This window comes from Halichoeres trimaculatus, unplaced genomic scaffold, assembly GCF_033239565.1.
Source record: "Halichoeres trimaculatus isolate MK-OKI-2021-1 unplaced genomic scaffold, fHalTri1.1 fHalTri1_scaffold_21, whole genome shotgun sequence".
NCBI classification, from domain to species: Eukaryota; Metazoa; Chordata; class Actinopteri; order Labriformes; family Labridae; genus Halichoeres; species Halichoeres trimaculatus.
In genome coordinates this window covers 13023289-13042685 of record NW_027437199.1, presented here as the reverse complement: position 1 = coordinate 13042685, position 19397 = coordinate 13023289, and the positions used below count along the sequence as shown (strand labels likewise).

General features: G+C 41.2%; 1 protein-coding gene across 2 annotated transcripts in view; it reads right to left on the bottom strand.

Moving 5' to 3' along the window:
• Positions 1-19397, bottom strand: part of nav3 (neuron navigator 3) — a 526882-nt gene that overhangs the window by 446292 nt on the left and 61193 nt on the right. The window lies entirely within an intron of this gene.

Here is a 19397-nt window from a genome sequence, read left to right as displayed (position 1 = left end):
CTCCACAAGCTCTGAACAATCATCTGCTGTCCTTCATGATTTCGCAACAATAAAGAGGATGTCAGACGTCCCACCCACACTGCTTGATCGACAGGTAAAAATGTGCCTTCAATAGGGGGTGAGATAAGGCAAGATTTTCTTGATTGGGATATCTGCGAGAGTCGGATTCCTGGAGATGTGTTTTTTTATCTAATCATCCCGTCAACAGAATCTGATGCGTTGCATTTAAAGGGGCTGTGAGGAGTTTAAAAGTGATCTTGAAAAAGTCTCCCGTCTCTATGACAACACCACACTGGCTGACGAAGTTTAGTAGTGAGAAGAGATAAAACACAAAAATCTATGTGTTTCTCTGTTAAAAGTGATTTCTATGAACAGTTATATAGTGATAGTGGACACTGGAGCCTAACTGTCAGACAGAAAAAGGACAGAAGAGCAGAAGAAAGCTAAACAGGGGCTTGATACAGCCTGAGCTAAAGGCTAATTAGCCTTTAGCTGAAGGCTGAAAGTAATTTACGACAGTGTGCGGAGACTGCGGACCAGAAGGTGGCGAGGGAGTGCGATTAAAACAGATCCTCCTCATAGCATCTTTAAGCTTTGATTCCCTTATGCATAATTTGTGATTCGATGAGGGATATTTCATTTCATTCTCAGGGAGAGGATCCTCTTGATCAGGCTTTTATGTTTAAGGTTTGCCCCTGGCTGCTCCTCTTTATGTCCCTTTTTGACTGACAGCTAACCACAGATGGCGACCGTCGTGTATGTAGATCTGGAAAGAGGGCTCACCGAGGAGAGAGGAGAACAGGAGCAGAAGCTGAACTGCTTACGTGCAATCTTTCTGGATCACCCTTCTACTGGATTTTTGGACTTTATCTGATGGTTAATCCATTCTGACTTTACTTGGCAGTACAGAGGCAAAGATCAATAAGCAGAGGAAAATGGGAAAGTAATTGTGCTGCTCAGCGTCGCTTATGATCAATTCACCTTGACAGGTTGTGTGTGGCTGCCAGAGGCTGGGACTATGTGCTGCCTGAAAGAAAACAACAGAAAAAACTGTGACAACAGTAGTCAACAGAAGTGTTCTCTGAGGAGTGGGAGGTCGAGTTTGACCACATCAACGCACGAGTCACATCATCTGTGTTCATAAGGAACAGTCAGAGGGGAGGTTTTATCTTTGGAAGATACAGCTGTTCATACACTTAGTAAGATAAGTCAAACCTTTATGGATACCACAGAGGAGAAGTGTTCAGTGTTGGAACCGTGGTTAAAAAAAGAGAGATGGCAGAGTGCATGATAATTAAAAAGTCGACTCACACAGCGTGGAAAGGTCAGACTTTTTTCTTAAATGTACACCTAAGTGACTCATGTAAGCTTGTTTCAGTTTGGGTGTGTTACTCAACTGAACTACTGAGAGTTTGCCTGCTTAAAAAGTCTGACCAAAGCAGAAAGGAAGGACTAGCTGTATCCTCCCTCAATACACCACAGGTGAAGCAGCTCGATGCTGAAGGAGCTGCTCAGTTCTGTTTCAGTTCTCCTTTGAAAGGTGAATGTTTACACATCTCCTACTGTCTCTCAACACCTCCACAAGGCCGAGTCGACTCTCCTGGAGTCAACATGATGTTTTAGAAGGTTTTTAGAAGCCAATAAGGACAATATGGATGAGGACAGGCTCCTCATTGGAGTGGGAAGAGCAGGAAAACCTTGGTCATGACTCTAGCTGTCCTGCAACAACTGTTTGGTGTTGCCAGAGAAAGCATGAAGCCAAATCCATCAGACAGTGTGACAGTGTGCAAGTCCAGCGTGAGGTTTGAGAGTGATTTAATTTCCTGTGATCTGCTTAAAAGATGATCATAGGAGCATCTATTTCAATTCATAGATTTTTCTTTAATTGGAGACAGAATCAGAGGAAATACAAAAGTATAAATTGAAAATATACAATTCTCACCCTTTTTTTCCTCTAACAAAACCATAAACATTATGTCTACATTCAAAGGAAATTATGAAAAATAAAATTAAGTTCAGGCAATAAGATTATATAGATTGTTCTAGATAAAAAGTCACGAAATTAGTATGAGCTGAAATTTAAACAACAAGTAAATAAATAAACAAAAGTTGAAAGATTTAAAAAAAAAAAAACATAAAAAAACCTTTAAAAATAAAAAGAGATTTTTCTTCATGAGGTTTTAAAACCAAACAGTCATCCCATGGCTGGGTACAAGGGAGGGAAGGAAAAACAGATAAAGTGAAGAGAAATAATGTCTTTTTTGACAATAAGGGGAAAATTCAGGTTTAGGAAGGTCGCGTTAAGAAGATATTTCTGAAAAGTTAGCAAAATTTTTAGAATAAAAAAATTGTAAGGTGAGGGTGACATTAATCCCCGCAAACTTAGCATCTTATCATCTTCCACATGTTCAGTATGTACTATTAGGATCCCTGTGTGAACAAGGGAATCCCCAAGAATGGCCAAGTACATAGTCTGTTAATTGTTAAATGGAAAAAAAAAACTAAAGTCAAATGTGAGGGTTGCTGAGGAAGAAAGCAAATAAACGCTGTTGTGGTGATAGAAGTGAAGGCACTTGATATGTGGCAACAAGTTCAGCTCAACTCAGCTTACTTGTCTTGGCTCTGGCTTCTTAAACATCTAGCAAAATTTTGAAAATCATTTTGTGTGGTTGGTTGCACGATAATTAATCTTGCATGATTCCGGGAAGTCTTAGTAAAGGACAAAAAAATGACACTGTGATTTCATTAGGACTGAAATTTGCTGAACAAGTAGATAAATATACTTTTAAGAAAGTTATTAAAGAGTGAGAATAATATCTGGATTCAGCCAAAAGTCACAACAACCAAACAGTTAAAATAATTTCACATTATAATTTCCTTTTGGATTGAGCTCATTGCTCAAAAATTGTCAGCGAGTCACTGAAAAGACTCATAATAGCTTTTTCTCTCACACATCATCTTGTCAGACAACAATGCCAGAAATATGTCTGCACAGGAACAGAGCAGAACACCATCTGTACTTCAATATGACGAGGGAAATCGCTTCAGGACGGCAGCATTAAGAGGTTTGATGAGACAGATCTGCTGTTCACGTGGGTATGGAACAAGAAGACTTAAAATACATACCAAAGTGTGCATAGATACACAATGCAAACAGGTAATATGATGCTGCTGAGTAAAGATGTCACCAGTTTGTACCAAATTTCATAAATCCTCTCAACTTATCCTGTTTACCATGAAGATTACCATTATCAGAGTAAACATATTAGCTGCACTACTGAGTTTTATCACATTACACAGCATGTTTCTGTTGTCTCATCAGATTACTTCTTTCCCTCTGTCGACAATGAAACAGAGCATTTGTTCTGAATCTCTGTTCAACTTGAGTCACAACTGGAAGCATCAAAAGCTTATTTCTCATTTAGTCATCAACAAACGGCTGATGTCACTGCCTCCTCGAGCCGGCTGTGATTGACAGCAGCTGCTTAACTCGTTGCCTGGAGACAGCAAAGGGCTGCATATGCAGGCTTTGCAGAATCATACGAAAGACATCCTGATAGGTGTAACTAGTGAAATATATATGTTAGCACTTTAACACTACTGTTATTACAGAGTATTAAAGGTTAATCCAATAAAGGTCACTACTATTGCACCGAGCAGTGGGTGTCAAAGCAAAAAAAGACGCTCTGTAGAGTCTGAGGCAGAAGTGAAGCATCCTTGTTCACTATCCACTCACACCTCACTCCACGCAGGTGATTTAGAGACGATTAACTCTGTTATGAAGCTGTGAATCCAAGGTTACTGTGCTTGTGACATGAATGAGAAACTTGTAGCAGTGCGGCGTGAAAGAAGAGGTGGATGTAGACAGGTTGAGGCAGCTTCTCCAGTTTGATGGGAACAGGTGGGAAAGGTTAAGGTGAAGAGAAGGAGAACAGCTTTGACAGCCAAAAGGAGACGGGAGAAAACTAAAAGAACATTTCAGTCAGTCTGTGAAAGTTTGTGTGTGTGTGTTTGTGTGTGTGTTGCTGAGAAGCTACACCTCAAGGATTTTAATTCATAAAAATATCTTTCTTCAAGAACCCTGTTACTGTTACTTTTTCTCAGGAATGAAACAGTTTGAAGACAGATCTTTTTATGGCGAAAGTTCTAACTGATGAAGTTAGATTATGTGAATGATTTCCTTAATTTTGGGAGATTGGTGATCAGTGATGGGTGATCAGTGATCGGCCCATCCTTACATATGAAACTGATCTTATATACCTCTGGGAAGGTCTGACAGCCAGCCATTGTTGCTTCTTCTAATGAGACCTAAAAGTCAGGACACTTAATTGGTTTTCAAAGTTAAAATATAAAGATTTTACTGTTTCACATGTATTTTTCAATGATTTTCAATAAAATAAGATTGGAACATTGAAGGTATTTGCTGTCAGCCATAAAAAGTAAAAATTGGTATTGGCCCAAATCGGTATCGGCAGGTCAGGCTTTTTGAAGATCTGTGATCGGCCAGAAAATTGTGATTGGGGCACCCCTAGTTTCAGAGTACAGGATTGGACTGCTTTGAATCCAGAGTTACCAGTGATTGATATACCGAACCAAACAGATATAGATGTCTGCCTCCTGCTGATTTCTTAACACAGCCATCTGCTGTAGGTAAAGCACCTTAACAAGGTGAAGAATACAAATTCATAAGGTTTTAGACCTCAAGAAGAGAAATCCTAACACTACCGTGAAAACTACTATTGAGAAAACTACCTTTGTCTAAAATACTTTGTTTCAGAGAAGTTCCTGTCTCTTTAAGACTCCTCCCTTACACAAATCCCCTGCCTTTTGATTGGCCAGACCACAGCAGAGATATGGACAGATGCTGTGTTCCATTTGTACTCGGAACTGGGAAGTCGGGAGTGGGAATGATGTCATCTTCGAGTTTAGTGTTGCAGTTGCCAAGTCGGAAAAACTTGCCACAACAGCAGTATTTTTGTATATAAACATAAAAGAATACTATGCTTATGGCTGATTTATTGCAAAAAACACTGGTCAGAAATTCTAAAATATAAGAATATAACAGGAGCTTAATTACTGTTTACCCCTGAACTCAAAATTTCTCTGAACTCAGGGGTGGTGTGGGTGCTCCAACTTCCAAGTCGGAAATTCCGACCTCGTTACAACTGGGCGTTCCCACTCAGAACTCGGAAATTCAGGCTTCTGAGTACAAATGGAATGCACCAAGACTTTGGTGTTTGAGACCTGATCCTTCACCATGTTTTGAACCAGTCAGCAGATCCTCATGCCATGACCTCATAATTTGATCAAATCTTGTGAAGATCCTGTCAAGATCTTCAGCTATTTTTAAAACCATCATGAGCAATTTACAGCTTAAGAGATTTCAACAACTTATAGCCCAGTTGGGTTTTTCGCTCTTCTACAGCAGATGTTTCATTTAAGGCTTCAGCTTGTTTCTATTTTTTGATGCTTAAGTACAGAATGCTAGCTGAACACAAGACAGGGGACTTACATGGAGGGGTGACGGTAAGCGACAGACTCTGAATGTCTTATCTTAGACCAGGATTTAGAGACAATACAAGACAGGGCCGTACTCCAGGACGACAGTTTGCTCTGAAACAAGGAGCATTCAGATCTCTCCAAATGGAGCTACAGAATAAAATGCAAGAGACAACTAGAACAAGTTCTTTTAAAACACAGAGATAAAAGAGTAACAATCTTGACTCAAGGTCTGCTTACATTTCTTTCCCTGCTTTCCCTCAGTATGAGCTTGCTGTGGTCAAGAATTATCTCCACAACAAGTAATTAAATTCAGTCCACAGGTAAAGAAGAATGCGGTCAAAAGCACAGAGAAAAAATAACAGAAAAAGGATCCTTAAATGAGACTATTTGTCCTGAAAACCTTGGTGCTATTGGGATAAGAGGCTATGGTAATGGGCTGTAACAGTATACACACACAAATACGCACACACACCACCATTTGAAAACTAGCTAAAGACAATGTTAAATCAAACACAGCAAGGCCGGAACCACAAACATGGCCTGCTCATTTCTGTCTCTGCTAAACAAAACACACTCTTACATTCTGAAGGACACTCGCATGGTCTCCCCCACCCTCCGTCTGCACTCCTCTCCTTGCTCCCCTCTCTTCAGTTAATCAGCGAGGAGCCCATCAACACTCATCCATCCGAAGCCGCACACATGCTGCAATCTGTTGACTTTGAGACAGATCTCTCACCTGTCGCTCGCGACTAAAAGACAGAGGTGTTTGGAAATCCAACTGTTCTGCTTGGTTAGCTTTCATTGTGTGCCAAAATGTGACCCTCTGAGATAAACTGACAGTTATGAAGACCATCACAGCAGAGGTGTTTTACTCTCTGATGGAGCAGCAGCAGCTTTAGATTTCATTGTTTTGACGTAAAATCTAAAAACCCTTCAACCTTCAGCCAAAATGATGGGTACTGATAAATTCTGGCAGCTAAATGGTTATTGGAATAAACTGCATAATGTTTTGTCTTCTGACACTATTGCACCTTTACTCAGGCCGTCTCAGTAGAAACTCGTCCTATGCAGCGGTGAAGCCCTTTATTTCTTCAAACTAAAGACAGAAACTCCACAAGAGCACCACATACATGATAGAACAATTCAGCAGTCTGTTCCTTTAAATCTTTACCAAGTAAATGGAAATTAGGATGGGAAAGTACATCTCTATGGGTAATCACTATGCATCAATACCCTCAGCTTCTAGGTGAGCACATTATCTGAACACAGTAACAACATTGATGCTGAAATCAGCCGCAATCTCCATGTAATGTTGTCATCTCTCCTGCATAATTGGCAATTACTGCAAACAGACAATCCTGTGAACAAACACCATCAGACGGCAGTGATCAGATGTAAACCTGTAACAGTGTGGCGCTTCATTGGAAATCAATGCACGCTTCGAGGCATCTACTGACCGCCATGCAGATGTTCCCATCACGTGGTGAGGATAATCTCAAACACTACAGTGTTCAATGGTCCCGATCGGCAGCACAGAGGTGACCCAATGTGATCAATGTGTGTTTTACAGCATCTAAGCAGTGCAGGGGATTGGTGTGGAGTATCAAGAGATTTAGATGAAATTGCTACATCAACCTTCTTACCACAAACATGTTATTTTTTCTGCAGACACAAACCTTTTTGGTCGATTTGGATTAGAAAAATGATGCTGACAGATTACTGGTTTGTACAGATAGGTGTTAGGAGTGGTGTCATGTTGTTTCTGGGCTAAAAGAAAATCATTTACACATTTACTTCAGAAGCCAGGTGCTAAGATAAAATAATGACTGATTAACTTGCAAATCACACATCCATGTCTAATCATGTTCATGGCCTTGAAATTCATGTTTGGAATGGATTTCACTGGTTCTCTGGTCAGGAACCAAGGCTTGTCAGATTTTCGTCAGCCATTAATGAATTATGTCCGTTTGCAGGGTTTTTACCTCTTAGGTGAAACCAGGGTGCACCTTCATGTGCAGCTTTATTTTCTTCTCCTTAAAAACATTTGCCTTTTTAAAGTATCCCAACCTATTTGTCAGCATCTCAGAGCCTGTACATACCCATATTTATTTATGATATGTGTATAAAAAAAATGAGTTGTTTGAAGATTTCACTCTCGAGTGCTGCCATAATCATAACTTTTTAAAACTTCCAAAACTTTATTGTTAAGTATCAGATCAGATTCTACAATGTTTTCAGCTAAAAAAAAGTATGTATACAAACCTTGTTCTTTGGGGGATTTTTTTCAATCATGGCGCCCTCTATTGGACAGAGTTAAATGTCTCCTTCTGTTGTGAGCTTGTTTTCCAATTAGAAACTTTTTCCTGCTTCCTTTTACCAATCAAATGTATCATTTATTATAAATATTTTCTTGGGAAAATTTTAAACATCTTTTTAAAAGTCTGTTTCTGCTGATTGCAACCAGTCGTCTTGTCCAATGATGGCCAGCTCGTGGTGTAAAGGCTGATTTATGCTTGACGCGTCTGCAGGGTTTGCGAGGCTTTGAGAGGACAAATGACGTCATTTTCAAACCTACACCCCCGTTGCGTGGTCCTTTTCATGCAGAAAATTTCCAGGCCATGCACACTCAAAAATTTCCAAACTTCTGGACAAAGATGTGTAGACAGGATGGCTGAAGAACAGGATACCCAAGCAGTGGAAGTGAAGTGATACAGGCATCTGTATGACTCTTCACTCTGAGATCACCACGATAACCGAGTGGTAAATAATTTGTGACGTGAATTTTTTTATTATTATTATTATTTATTTGGAGCTATTTTTGGCCTTTTATTGGATAGTAAAGAGGACAGTAGATAGAACGGGAAACAGGGCAAGAGTGGAGAGTGACATACAGGACCCTGTCAAACCCTGGCCACCTGGGCGAGGGCAAACCTCATGGAGCACGACCTGGACCACTGGGCCATTTGCGCTCAATTCATGGCAATTGCAGCCACTCTCAGCAGAGAAGAGGAATAAAGAGAACCAGGAAAAATGTCCAGGACAGATAGGTCATGTTGTAAACAAAGGCAAACTTCTTCAACTCTCGTTTAGTACTCTGGTAAACGTAGTTTGTGATATAACGCCCCCTGCAGTTTGAGAATGGACACCAAAGGACGCCTCCCAGGGTGTTAAAAAGTACAAAAGCCTCACGTGATCTCTCGCACGGATCTCATGAGTCTCAATTCCTGGCGTCATGTTGGCATGGGAGGCATAACACAGCCTTGACAATCATAAAACACTACTTCATGGAATTTGTATGTGTATTGATTTCTTGATAATTCTGTTGGCTTTTGTATGTCAGAGAGAGATATGAGTAATAACTTTTCATAACCAGTAAAAAAAATCCCAGGATCTTCACTCAAAGACTGACTTGTCCTTCCATTCAGAGTCTGTCTGTAAAATCAGAACTTTTTACAATCCCAAATTTCATCCTTAGTTGCCACAAGACCCTCTAGTGACTAAGCCAGGTTATCAACAGTATCAGCTGCGACAAGTTAATTTAGGGCCCACAGCGGCAAATGAATGTCCTTTCTTCTACTAATCAGTTTGTTTTTGTATGTTTTTATTTAATTGGAACCACTATTTTGAGGCTTATAAGGTGAAAAGTTTTGGATCCCCAGCTTCAATTAATCCTCTTTTCCTCAACATCCTCTATGTCCCAACCCAGGGCACAAGAAGCAGAGAGCTTCACTGGCACAAACAAACCTGAAGTCTTTTTTTTGTGCTTAGCTGCTGCTGCCAGAATCCTCTGTGGAGGGCTGAGGGAGCTGTGATGGACGAGACGGGGGCTGAGGACCCTTCAGAAGCGCGGTGTTTCATTAGCCGGGCTGTGATGTACTGCTGCTGCTCAATAGACTCTCACACACTCACACTCCTGAAAACACCACTGAAGCCTGTAGAGGAGCACAATGTACTCAGCCTCTATGGAAGAGAGGCTCCAACCCAAGTGAGGAGATGAAAGGTGCATGTTTTGCTGAATAGTTTTCACTGAATAACTTGAATTTCTCTGATTTATGCCATCTAAGGGATAATTTCTTCTTCAGTGTTTGCATTTTTTTATTAACTTCAGAGCATTTCTGTCATCTTACTCTGAATTAAGACATTTAATTTTACTGTAGGAACAAAACCTTTATATTTTTTTCCCATCATCCCATACCAATTGTGTTTACCTTCCCCCCTTGGGTTCTAAGGCGTCCTTGAGCAAACCTGACCTCGTACATCTTCATTTTTCACCGGCAGCAAATCACAGCGCTCGATCTCCAGCTCAACTGTCCCCCATACAGGAGAGGGGGAAAAAATTCACCCAGGCTAAAATATTACCGTCATTTCACTTTGTCTCCAAGGACGGCGCTGGTGCGAAGAGGCTGTTGTCTGCAGTTGGAGATGCAGCACACGCCTCTGTCTTCAAGCACACAGCTGGCAACATGGTTTTTGGGCCTGAGGGAGCCAGTCGAAGAATGAACAAGAGACAGAGGGAGAGGCAAGTGAGTGTCAGATGCAGAAACAGAGGAAGAAGGAGAGATGATGAAAGTGTGACAGGAGCGATGGATGCTACCTTAGAGGCATGAAGAGGGAAAGTGAAAGAGGCTGAAAAACAACAAGGCAGAAGAGGCAGAAGTGAGGGAGAAAAGGCTTTGATGCTGTCTTTGTTTCTGCTCCTCACAACCTCAGATTACAGATGAAACTGATCTCAGAGACATTTTCTTCCACTCAGAAGAGCAACAGGAGGAAACCACAAACTCATTCACAGAATAAATCTCTTATGAGCATCTAATCATAGCTGAAAAAGTCCAGCGATGAGGTTTTGATTCCTGCTTAGCCACGAGCCACCACCTGGAGAAGCTGATCAGATCTGAGTGTTTGGTCTGAGCTCATCCAATAAACGCCTCAGCACGTATGACTCTCTTCCACTGCTCTGTTTTGTATTCACACAGTTACTCATAATAACAACTGCTGCCTGATGCCATTTAGCTTCACTCAAAGTGTTTTCAGTGCTTTGGCTTATGGAGAACTTAGGGGTTTTTTTTAGGGAGAAAAAAAAAATAAGGCTTTCAGGCACTGAGGTATATAGGACAAACAAGACATAACACCAGAGACCACATTTAAAGGAACAATAATGACATTGTTTCTCTCCAGGATACAAAACCACCTGTGGGCACACGATCAACGTAGCACACTCAGGTCACAACTAAGTTTTCTTGATTTAGTGAAGAACATGATGTCTAGTAGAAAGCACCATGAAAAAGATCAAAACGTCAAACATCTACTTTGCTGTTGGCAAGTGTACAGATATGATAGATAAGTCTCCTTTCTCATGCAGTGGAAAATCTCTCTGGGGATTCTTAACATCGAGCCCATTCAAGGTGGACTGAGACAAAGTGGGAACTGTCCTGAGGTCTGAAAAATTTAAATTTTACTTTCTTTTTGGGTATCATTGGGAATCTTTTTTTTTTAGGCAGATACCAGTACCAGTACTCTCTCTTGAGTACTCACCGATACCCTTTTTAGTACTTTTGCTACATAAAGTTTCAATTATTATTGAAAGATCATTTTTAACAAAGGCAGCACACTCCCTCTGCCATTGAAGTGCAATTTAAAATATTGTAGCTGTTAACTCTCCCTGGTTCATTTAGATTGTCTGAACAGGACCTGACGCACATTTGCTGAGGTGTCAAAGCGCTGTAAAGTAGCGCCATCTACTGTGGAGGAGGACTTAAATATCAGCTGCTGGTATCGTCAGCCTTCACGAGTACTATTATCTTTAATTAAGGCTGTAATTAACCCAACACCAATACCTAGTATCGGGACTCGCCCATCCCAAGAAAGCTTACACAGCATGGAAGGCATCATTAATGATGATCAATATTTACACCCAAGTGATGCAAAAGTTTTACAATTTCAACATTTGGTGTTCTGTCTTTGCCGAACTTGTAACATTAAAGTTTGAAATGAGTAGCAAACCATCAAGTTTTGTTCTTATCAACACTGACCACATTTAAATACAGTCATTAACCTTTTGATATTCAGAATACTAGCAATAACCGATGCCCAAGAGCCATGTAAACACCAGTAACCCTTTTATAAATGGGAATATGCTCATTTTTCAGTTTTTCAAAACTTGAAAATCGCCCCTAGGTTACTCCTTTTCTAACCCTGAATATTTGGTCAAGTATATGTCTAACAGGATATCCCCATCCAAAGGAACATTAATTTGTGTTCTGCGCTGTGTGTTCTGGTTTTGCAAGGAATCTTGTTCTTTTGAGTACAGGAAGTCCGCTGTACTGCCGCTGTTGTTATTGTTGCAGTTGCTATGGATACAGTAAGAAGAAGCGGAAATGATGTTCCCAGTGCGTTAAGATGTTGTCTGTGCATTGCTGTTTTGATCGGGATACCAAGTAAAAAGGAGTGACCCTGTTTGCTCATGCATGTAAATGGGTTATTCCAAATGTTTCAGAAACCAGACTATTTACCTTAACCCGAACATTGACTGCATGTAAACATAGCTTATGACACAGTGCTTGATCATTACCCCATACTGTGTCAGAGTCATGATAAAGACACAAAGAAGGATCAGGAAAAAAAGGAAGCATCATCCATTGTCATGTAATGTTACATGGAAAACACATAAGAACAGATGGACAGAACAGATGAGAGGAAAACTCAAACAGGGGCAGAAAGGGGCACAGACAAAAGCCAGACAGGCCAGAAAAGCAAAACAAGCCCAATTACAGAGGAAGGTTTAGAAGGCAAAAAGGGTTGGCGACAGATGAGAAGGTTATAGAGACTGACAGAGACAGAGGGAGAAAGAAACCATGAGGAACAGCCAGACAGATGGAGAGAAAATGAGATAAGGAAATGAGGAAAACAGAAAAGACAGATTCAAGAAAGAGTGACTAAACAAAAAAGGACAGAAAACAAAAGTGGGATTAAACATTCAGCCGAAAAAAAAAAACGAGCAGAATCAGAAGAGGTGACTGAATCAGACAGACATGAGAAGGGTGACCGTGGTTTTAGGCAGAGGATGCTCCAAATGGTCTGTACTGGGCAGCCTCCACTGGCCAGCACTGAAGACTGATTATACTGGGCAGCTCCCAGTGTAAATGTATAATAGGATGTGAATGTGAAGTAGGGCATTGCTGCATAAAAACAACAACAGTGCTCAGTGCACTTTTTCAAAGCTCAGTAACTCAACAAGAAAACTGGACAAAAGGGATGAACTGAAGGAGGAAAGAGAGCTTAAAGAAGACAGGATGATTCTGGAGACAGGCGCCACATGCAGCCACAGAGGTGACAGATGACCGTTTGCAGCTTGCGTCCAGACTGGGGGAGATCCAGGAGGATGCTGAGGTGATAATGAGACAGTTCTTATTTCTTCCTCCCAGACTGACCAGGAGGAGGAGGAGAAATGGAGGCTGTGTGGTCTGAAATCTCCAGCCAAAATTCAAATAAGCATGAGGGGGAGCGCCACAGCATCCAGCTGTGATGGAGAACGCCTGCAGCAAAGACTCCAAGAGGCACGGTGACATGTTGTGTTGTCTCCACTGTGAGGGCCATTTAGACTTTCCTTGACAGCAGGAGCCTTACCAAGCCTGTGGCTGGTTCAGACTTTTTTTAAATTAATACACAGACAGAAGCTCTACGTAATACGCAGCCACCATTAAAGGTGTGGTCAGAGTATTGTGATGATTTACACAGATGTCCAGGGGGAGCAGGGAGTAGACCTGTTACCCTTTCACACCAAAAAGAGCCAGTTAAGGTGGTTGGGTCAACTGATTAGGATGTCACCTTGATGCCTCGCTTTAGAGGTTGTCCAGCCAAGGCCTGGTTCCTCCACAGAGACCCTGTGGTAGACCTCGTGCACAGAGTAGATTAAGTATCCGGTGTGGCCTTGGAAAGAGGGATGTCCAGGCTGACTGGATGAATAAATGGTTGGATAGACAGATGGACAAAGGGTAGGGCAAACATGACTGTATGGATACTGGCCACATTTAGGTATGCCAAGTATTTATAAAGGCCCAAACTGTTATCTCTTTAGCCCTTGTTCAACCAAGCTGGTCCAATTGACATTAAAGATTTTTTTTCCAGGTGACAAAATACAAATTCAAAGACACAGACTCACAGGTAACCAAAGTACAAATTACACTTTACACTTAAATTAATAAGTTATTAAGGCATTGAAAGACATGACCTTCATATGTGCCATATGTGCAAGCTGGTACGATAAAAAGAGTAACATCCTGAACAATCTGCTTCACAGTCATTTCAAAACCATCACCTACTTTTCTACCCTATCATAGTCACAAGGATGTGTTTAGGTACCTAAACATGGTACTAGGGATGTCCTGATCAGTTATTTTCGCCCCTGAGTCTGAGTCTGAGCCATTTGATTTAGAGTATCTGCCGATTCTGAGTACCGATCTGATTCTTCTATTCTGATATATCCTGCTCTCAGCTTAAAGCTCCTGCCATGTTCGGCTCTACTTTCCAGCATTCAACCAATCGTATCAGTGTTGTGATGTCATACCCTGTGTTGTTTCTGTGTGGAGATGAGACGGTCTGACTCTGTACCACCTCACAATGGTAGGAAATAGTAAGATATTATTTTTCCTGATCAGGATGTAATGTTCGATTCAGATTGAGTCTGTAACCACGTGATTGGCCCTGATTTCCGATCTTGTGATCTGATCTGGACATCCTATGTAGGGATGGGTACCGAATTAGGTACTTTTATAGGTACCGACAGAATTATGGCAAAAGTACCGGGTACCAATTCACATAAAACCAAAAGGTACCATGTTTAGGTACCTAAATGTATCTTTGAGACTGTGAGGGAGTGGAAGAGTAGGCGATTTTCCATGCTGGACATGAACACAGCATTGCAAGGTTATATTTTGAGAAACAAATACGCTAAATTGAAAAAATATATATATTTTGTTATTAAACAAATTAATATTTTTTTACCACATAAACACAAAAAAGTACCAAAAAGTGGTACCGTTGAGTACCAGTACCAATTGGCAGGCATCGGGCATCAGTACCATATCATTTCAAACGTGAAAGGTACCCATCCCTAATCCTATGGTACCTTTTGATTTTACGTGAATCAGTACTCTGTACTACAGATGGAATTCGGGTGGTACCTATAGAAGTACCTAATTCAGTGTCCATCCCTAGTGCAGAATACCCAAAAACCCTTGTTCCAAATTTCTCAACAAGCTCTTTGAGATGATGAGAGTAAAGAAGTCCAATCAGCCTGGTAAGTACTGCCCAGCACCTTTCTATGTGGCAAACACTTGATGTGGTAGCCGGCCAAGAATTGCTTCATGAATGAAGGTGTAGGGATGTTTTAGCCAGCAGGTAACCAGAAATGGTAATCCAACGCTGGGTTAAAACTCTCAGCTGTGACTCAAAGCTCTACAAGTGGTGATGAACCTTATAAATAGAAAGATGCAGTTTTTTGCAGGGAGATTTTCACTGTAAATTGCAACTACTCTATGATTAACTTCACTGCAGAGCGCAGCACATTAAAAAATAATGACTGCTGATTGCCATATTTTGAGGCATACAGGGGCTCTGATCAAGCTGCTGTGCTATGATAGTGAGGCAGCTTGGAATTAACCACTTTTGATGCTCAGGCTCAGTTTTCATCTGTTTTCCAGCTCTGCCAAACCAGGCAGGTGAAACCCAACAGGCTAATCAACATTTATCAACAGCAAATTGAGAGGAGTCCATCCAACCACAACAGATGTCGGTATAATGAAACGCTCATTTAAACAGATGGATAATGTAACAGTTAATGAGTAGTTGTGGATGCCTTCCATGAGAGACAACATTTAAACATAGGAGTTTAAACAACTTATTTCCAGTTAACCTCATTATGAGAATGAACAAAAGCATCTATGAGCTCAAATGCTTAACAAGATGGAAACATCTAAAACTAGAGGTTATGCATTAATGTCCCATGGCTGTGAAAAAGCACCAGTGTTTTCAGGAAGTTGGAGACACTGGGATTAAAGTGGACTGGGTTTTCTGCCGTACTGGCTGTGATCACACACTGTCGTGTTGCAGAGGAGGAGTTTGGGTGGGAGGTGAGGAGGGGGCTCCATTGGTGCACTGCATCTGCAGGCAAGCAGTGTTCATGCTCGAGTGGAGAAGGAGGATGACTTCACCACTTCCTCACGTTTACTCCAGTAGGTGAACGCACACAGGATCACAACTACACAACTACACCCACATGCACACACACACACACACACCGGCATGCTTCCACTGCAACTCACAGGCTGTCTTCTGTGGAGGAGATGACTTCACTCTTATACTGGGAAGGATGACTTCATCTCTGTCTCTTCGGCTCCAATACACTGCTCTCTCTAGATATTTTTAAATGTGTCTTTTTTAAAGCAAAAGACGGAATAAAAACCACTTCCTGTGGAAATATAATGTAGTTTCCAAGAACTGGTTCACATTTCATCCAGTCTTTAATTCAAACTTGCTGCGAGGATCATCTGTTCGATGATAGCAGTGACAGCCTCTGTAGCACTGTTGTTGAAATCCACTGACAAATCATTGTTTAGAGAGAAATGTTGATAAAAACACGTAACTTAATGTAGCTGATGGAGGTCAGCTCTACAAACCTTGAGTATGGAAACATCTTGAACTGTACTTGAATCTTATACAAGACTACAGCAGTTTACTGTAAACAGATTTATTCATTTATCTTTTGTTGCTGTAAGGCATGTGTCAACCTCAAGGTCCATGGGCTGAATGTGGCCTGCCACGCCATTTTATGTGGCCTGCAAGAGCTTAAAAGGTCTGTCTTATAATAGATAAGTCAATAGGGTGCATTGACCATAAACTACATTTCCCATAGTACCTACAATTATGTGACCTGCGAATTGTGACGGCATTCCATCACTAGGTTGCTGTGTTTTGCCATCAGTGTTATTCTCCAAACTAGTGGAATTGAGAAATAAAACAATGATCCTAAAATGTCCAGGAAGATGGGAAGGTGAATATATGTTTGTGCTTCAAGGAGATAAAACGGTTTGTCTTTTGTGTTATGAGGCTGTGGCAGTTGTCAAAGAGTACAATTTGTGTCATCATTTGACACCAAACATGGAGCTTAGTATGCCAAAGAGAGCCTTTAAGAAATTTAAAACGTAAACTGCAATCGAAGCAGGATGTGTTCAAGAAAGCCACAACCAAAAGCAACACGCCAGTGAAAGCTTGCTTGAAGTAGTAGCTGCATTATTTTACATTAAATAAAGTTACATTTAGCCACATTTTATAGAATAGAAAATAGAAAATAGAAAATACTTTATTTATCCCCGAGGGGAAATTCAGGAGTCACCGCAGCATTTAAGAAAACAAAAGTAAGAAAGAGTATAGAAAGTGCAAAAAGGTCTATAAGAAATTAGATGACGACATCCCGTCCACCACTCTCCAGCCCAGCCAGTCTCCACCTCCACAGGGTCCAGGACTGAGCCTCCCCAGAAGTCTGTTCAGTCTCTGTCTCCTGGATCCTGTCTGCTCACAGCAGGCGAAGCTCCTCCAATGTGGGGCCGGCGTCCGATGTCAGCTCCGTCAGCCACGTCTGTGAACAGCACGATGCTGCTGGGTTAGCACAGCTAGCTTGTCCATCCCCCGGAGCTAGATAAGCCCACATTCCCAACAACGATTGATGGAAGGACAGGTCCACGTCATCACCTCCCAGCTCACACCCGAGAACCAGCACGTCGTCCTCACCTCCTCCTCCTCATCTCGAGGGAAATCATCAAGCCTTACACTAGTTAGCATTGACATGCTACAGGCTGCTAACAGCTAATTTCGCATGTAAACAATGCAGCCATGGTTACAGGATCTCCAGACAAACACAGGAGAAAAGTAGTAAAAAATATCGCCGAAGCCACAAAAAGTTTGGTGTCCGTGACCGACAATAAACCATACAAAGTGATGATCCACTCCAAATACAAAGATTACGAAAAAGAGACAAAAAAAATTACAAGAAACGGACAAAGACAAGAGAGCTGCTGCAACAGGCAGCTACTTGGGCAGCGCCTAGCAACTGTCTTACAGTTACATCTGGCCCTTTGAAGGCAACCATTATTAGTGAAAATGAGGTTGACACCCCTGCTGTAGGGGATCATGCTTGCCAAGCTTTGACACAGGGACTTTAACATGAAAAGGGGAATCAGATCCAATCTCTTGTTACTTTAATTGTAATAGCTGCAGAAAAGGAGAATTTCTTGCAACTTTGGGATGCAAGAAAAATGATTACACATCTAAATCCTTTACTAATCACCAAGGCTCACTCTTATCCAAGTGCCACAGAAACACTCATCAAATGCCAAATAAAAGCTGGACTTTCATTAAAAACCTAGTATCTCAGGTAAGGAGTCCATATTTATGAAGCCTCCTACAAAAACATCCATCAGGAGAGGGGGGAGGTGAGATGTTGCTGTTTAACAAACTTTATAGCTACAAAACGGGATGAAATGGGATGTCACTCATGTTTTGACATATTTCCCCATCAATATCCTTAAGATTTCTACAAAGAGAAAAACTTTGTGGGCAGAAATTTGTTGCATTAGACTTTATATTTCTTCTACAATACTACTAGTTACATACCAAGCAGACAGTGTGTTTGTATGTGTATCTGTAGGTGGTGAGATGCAGTATAAGGCTTGGTGAATCATCATTTTGCTCTGCCCCTGAAGCAGTTTACCCCTCATGGGGATTAAGACAATGGTGGACAGAGCTGTGAGAGAAGCGGTTGCAAAGTTATTAACTCACAGCTCAGATAAGCAGAGATCACTGCCGCTGCCAGCCGCACTGAGAGGAAACAACAGCAACACCTTGCCCACCAGATAAGGGAATTAGAGAGGACAAAGGCGACAGCTTCTTTCACAGCGTACTGCAGCTGTGTCCCATTCAGACTGCACTGTTTCCCTCTCTGCGACACCATCAGCCGTAACACACAAACAGAGAAAAAGCATGAATACAGGGGGAAGTGGAAGGAAAGGAGAAACAACAGGAACGACACGAAGCCCTGTGTGTGTTGGAGCTCCACAGTAAATCTCGTCTATTTCTCTGAGGCTGTGACATTTCAGCCAAAGCCAGAAGCTCTCAGCTGCAATATTTCTGCATCAACAGAGCAGGATTTCATGCTCACCTCACTGTGTAGGAGTAAACACAGGAGGCTGGGCACACTTAATTAGACGGAGGATTATAAAGTTTCAGCAGTGTTGACTCATACACCCCAACAGAGATCAGATCTGAACTTCAAATTGGGCTTTGTAAATAAACTTTGGGGATTTCATACCACCTCCTCTTCAACTTTTCACAGCCAAAAATTTAACCAGAAGCGACTTGTTTCAAAGAGAAACTTCTAGAATGGGGAAGGTGAAGTTCTCCATGGCTGGAGTACAAAGAATATGACTAATAAAACTTTTTATGACTTTATTCCTCCAAACTGTTTACATTCTTATTGATCTCAGGTGTACTTTGTGATTAGTGTGCCTTTGAATTAATGCGGTAATACAGCAACACAACCTTGCAGTTGAAAAAAACATAAGGTACCATTGCCACACTCAAAAACTAGGGCTGGGACCATATGCTATTCTCAAGATTTGAATCTATAACAATTTTTGGGGCGCTGATTCGATTTAAATTGCGATTTTTCGATATTTACGTTTTTTGCGATTTTTTGATTTCAATTTTTGCTTTCTTAACGCGAGACCATGTGACAACTTAAATGATGATGATAGTAGCTGGGTTTCCATTACACCTAGAATTGCGCAAAAAACACCACATTATTTTTAAATCTCTCAAATTACGATAAAAAGTTTTTAAGATCT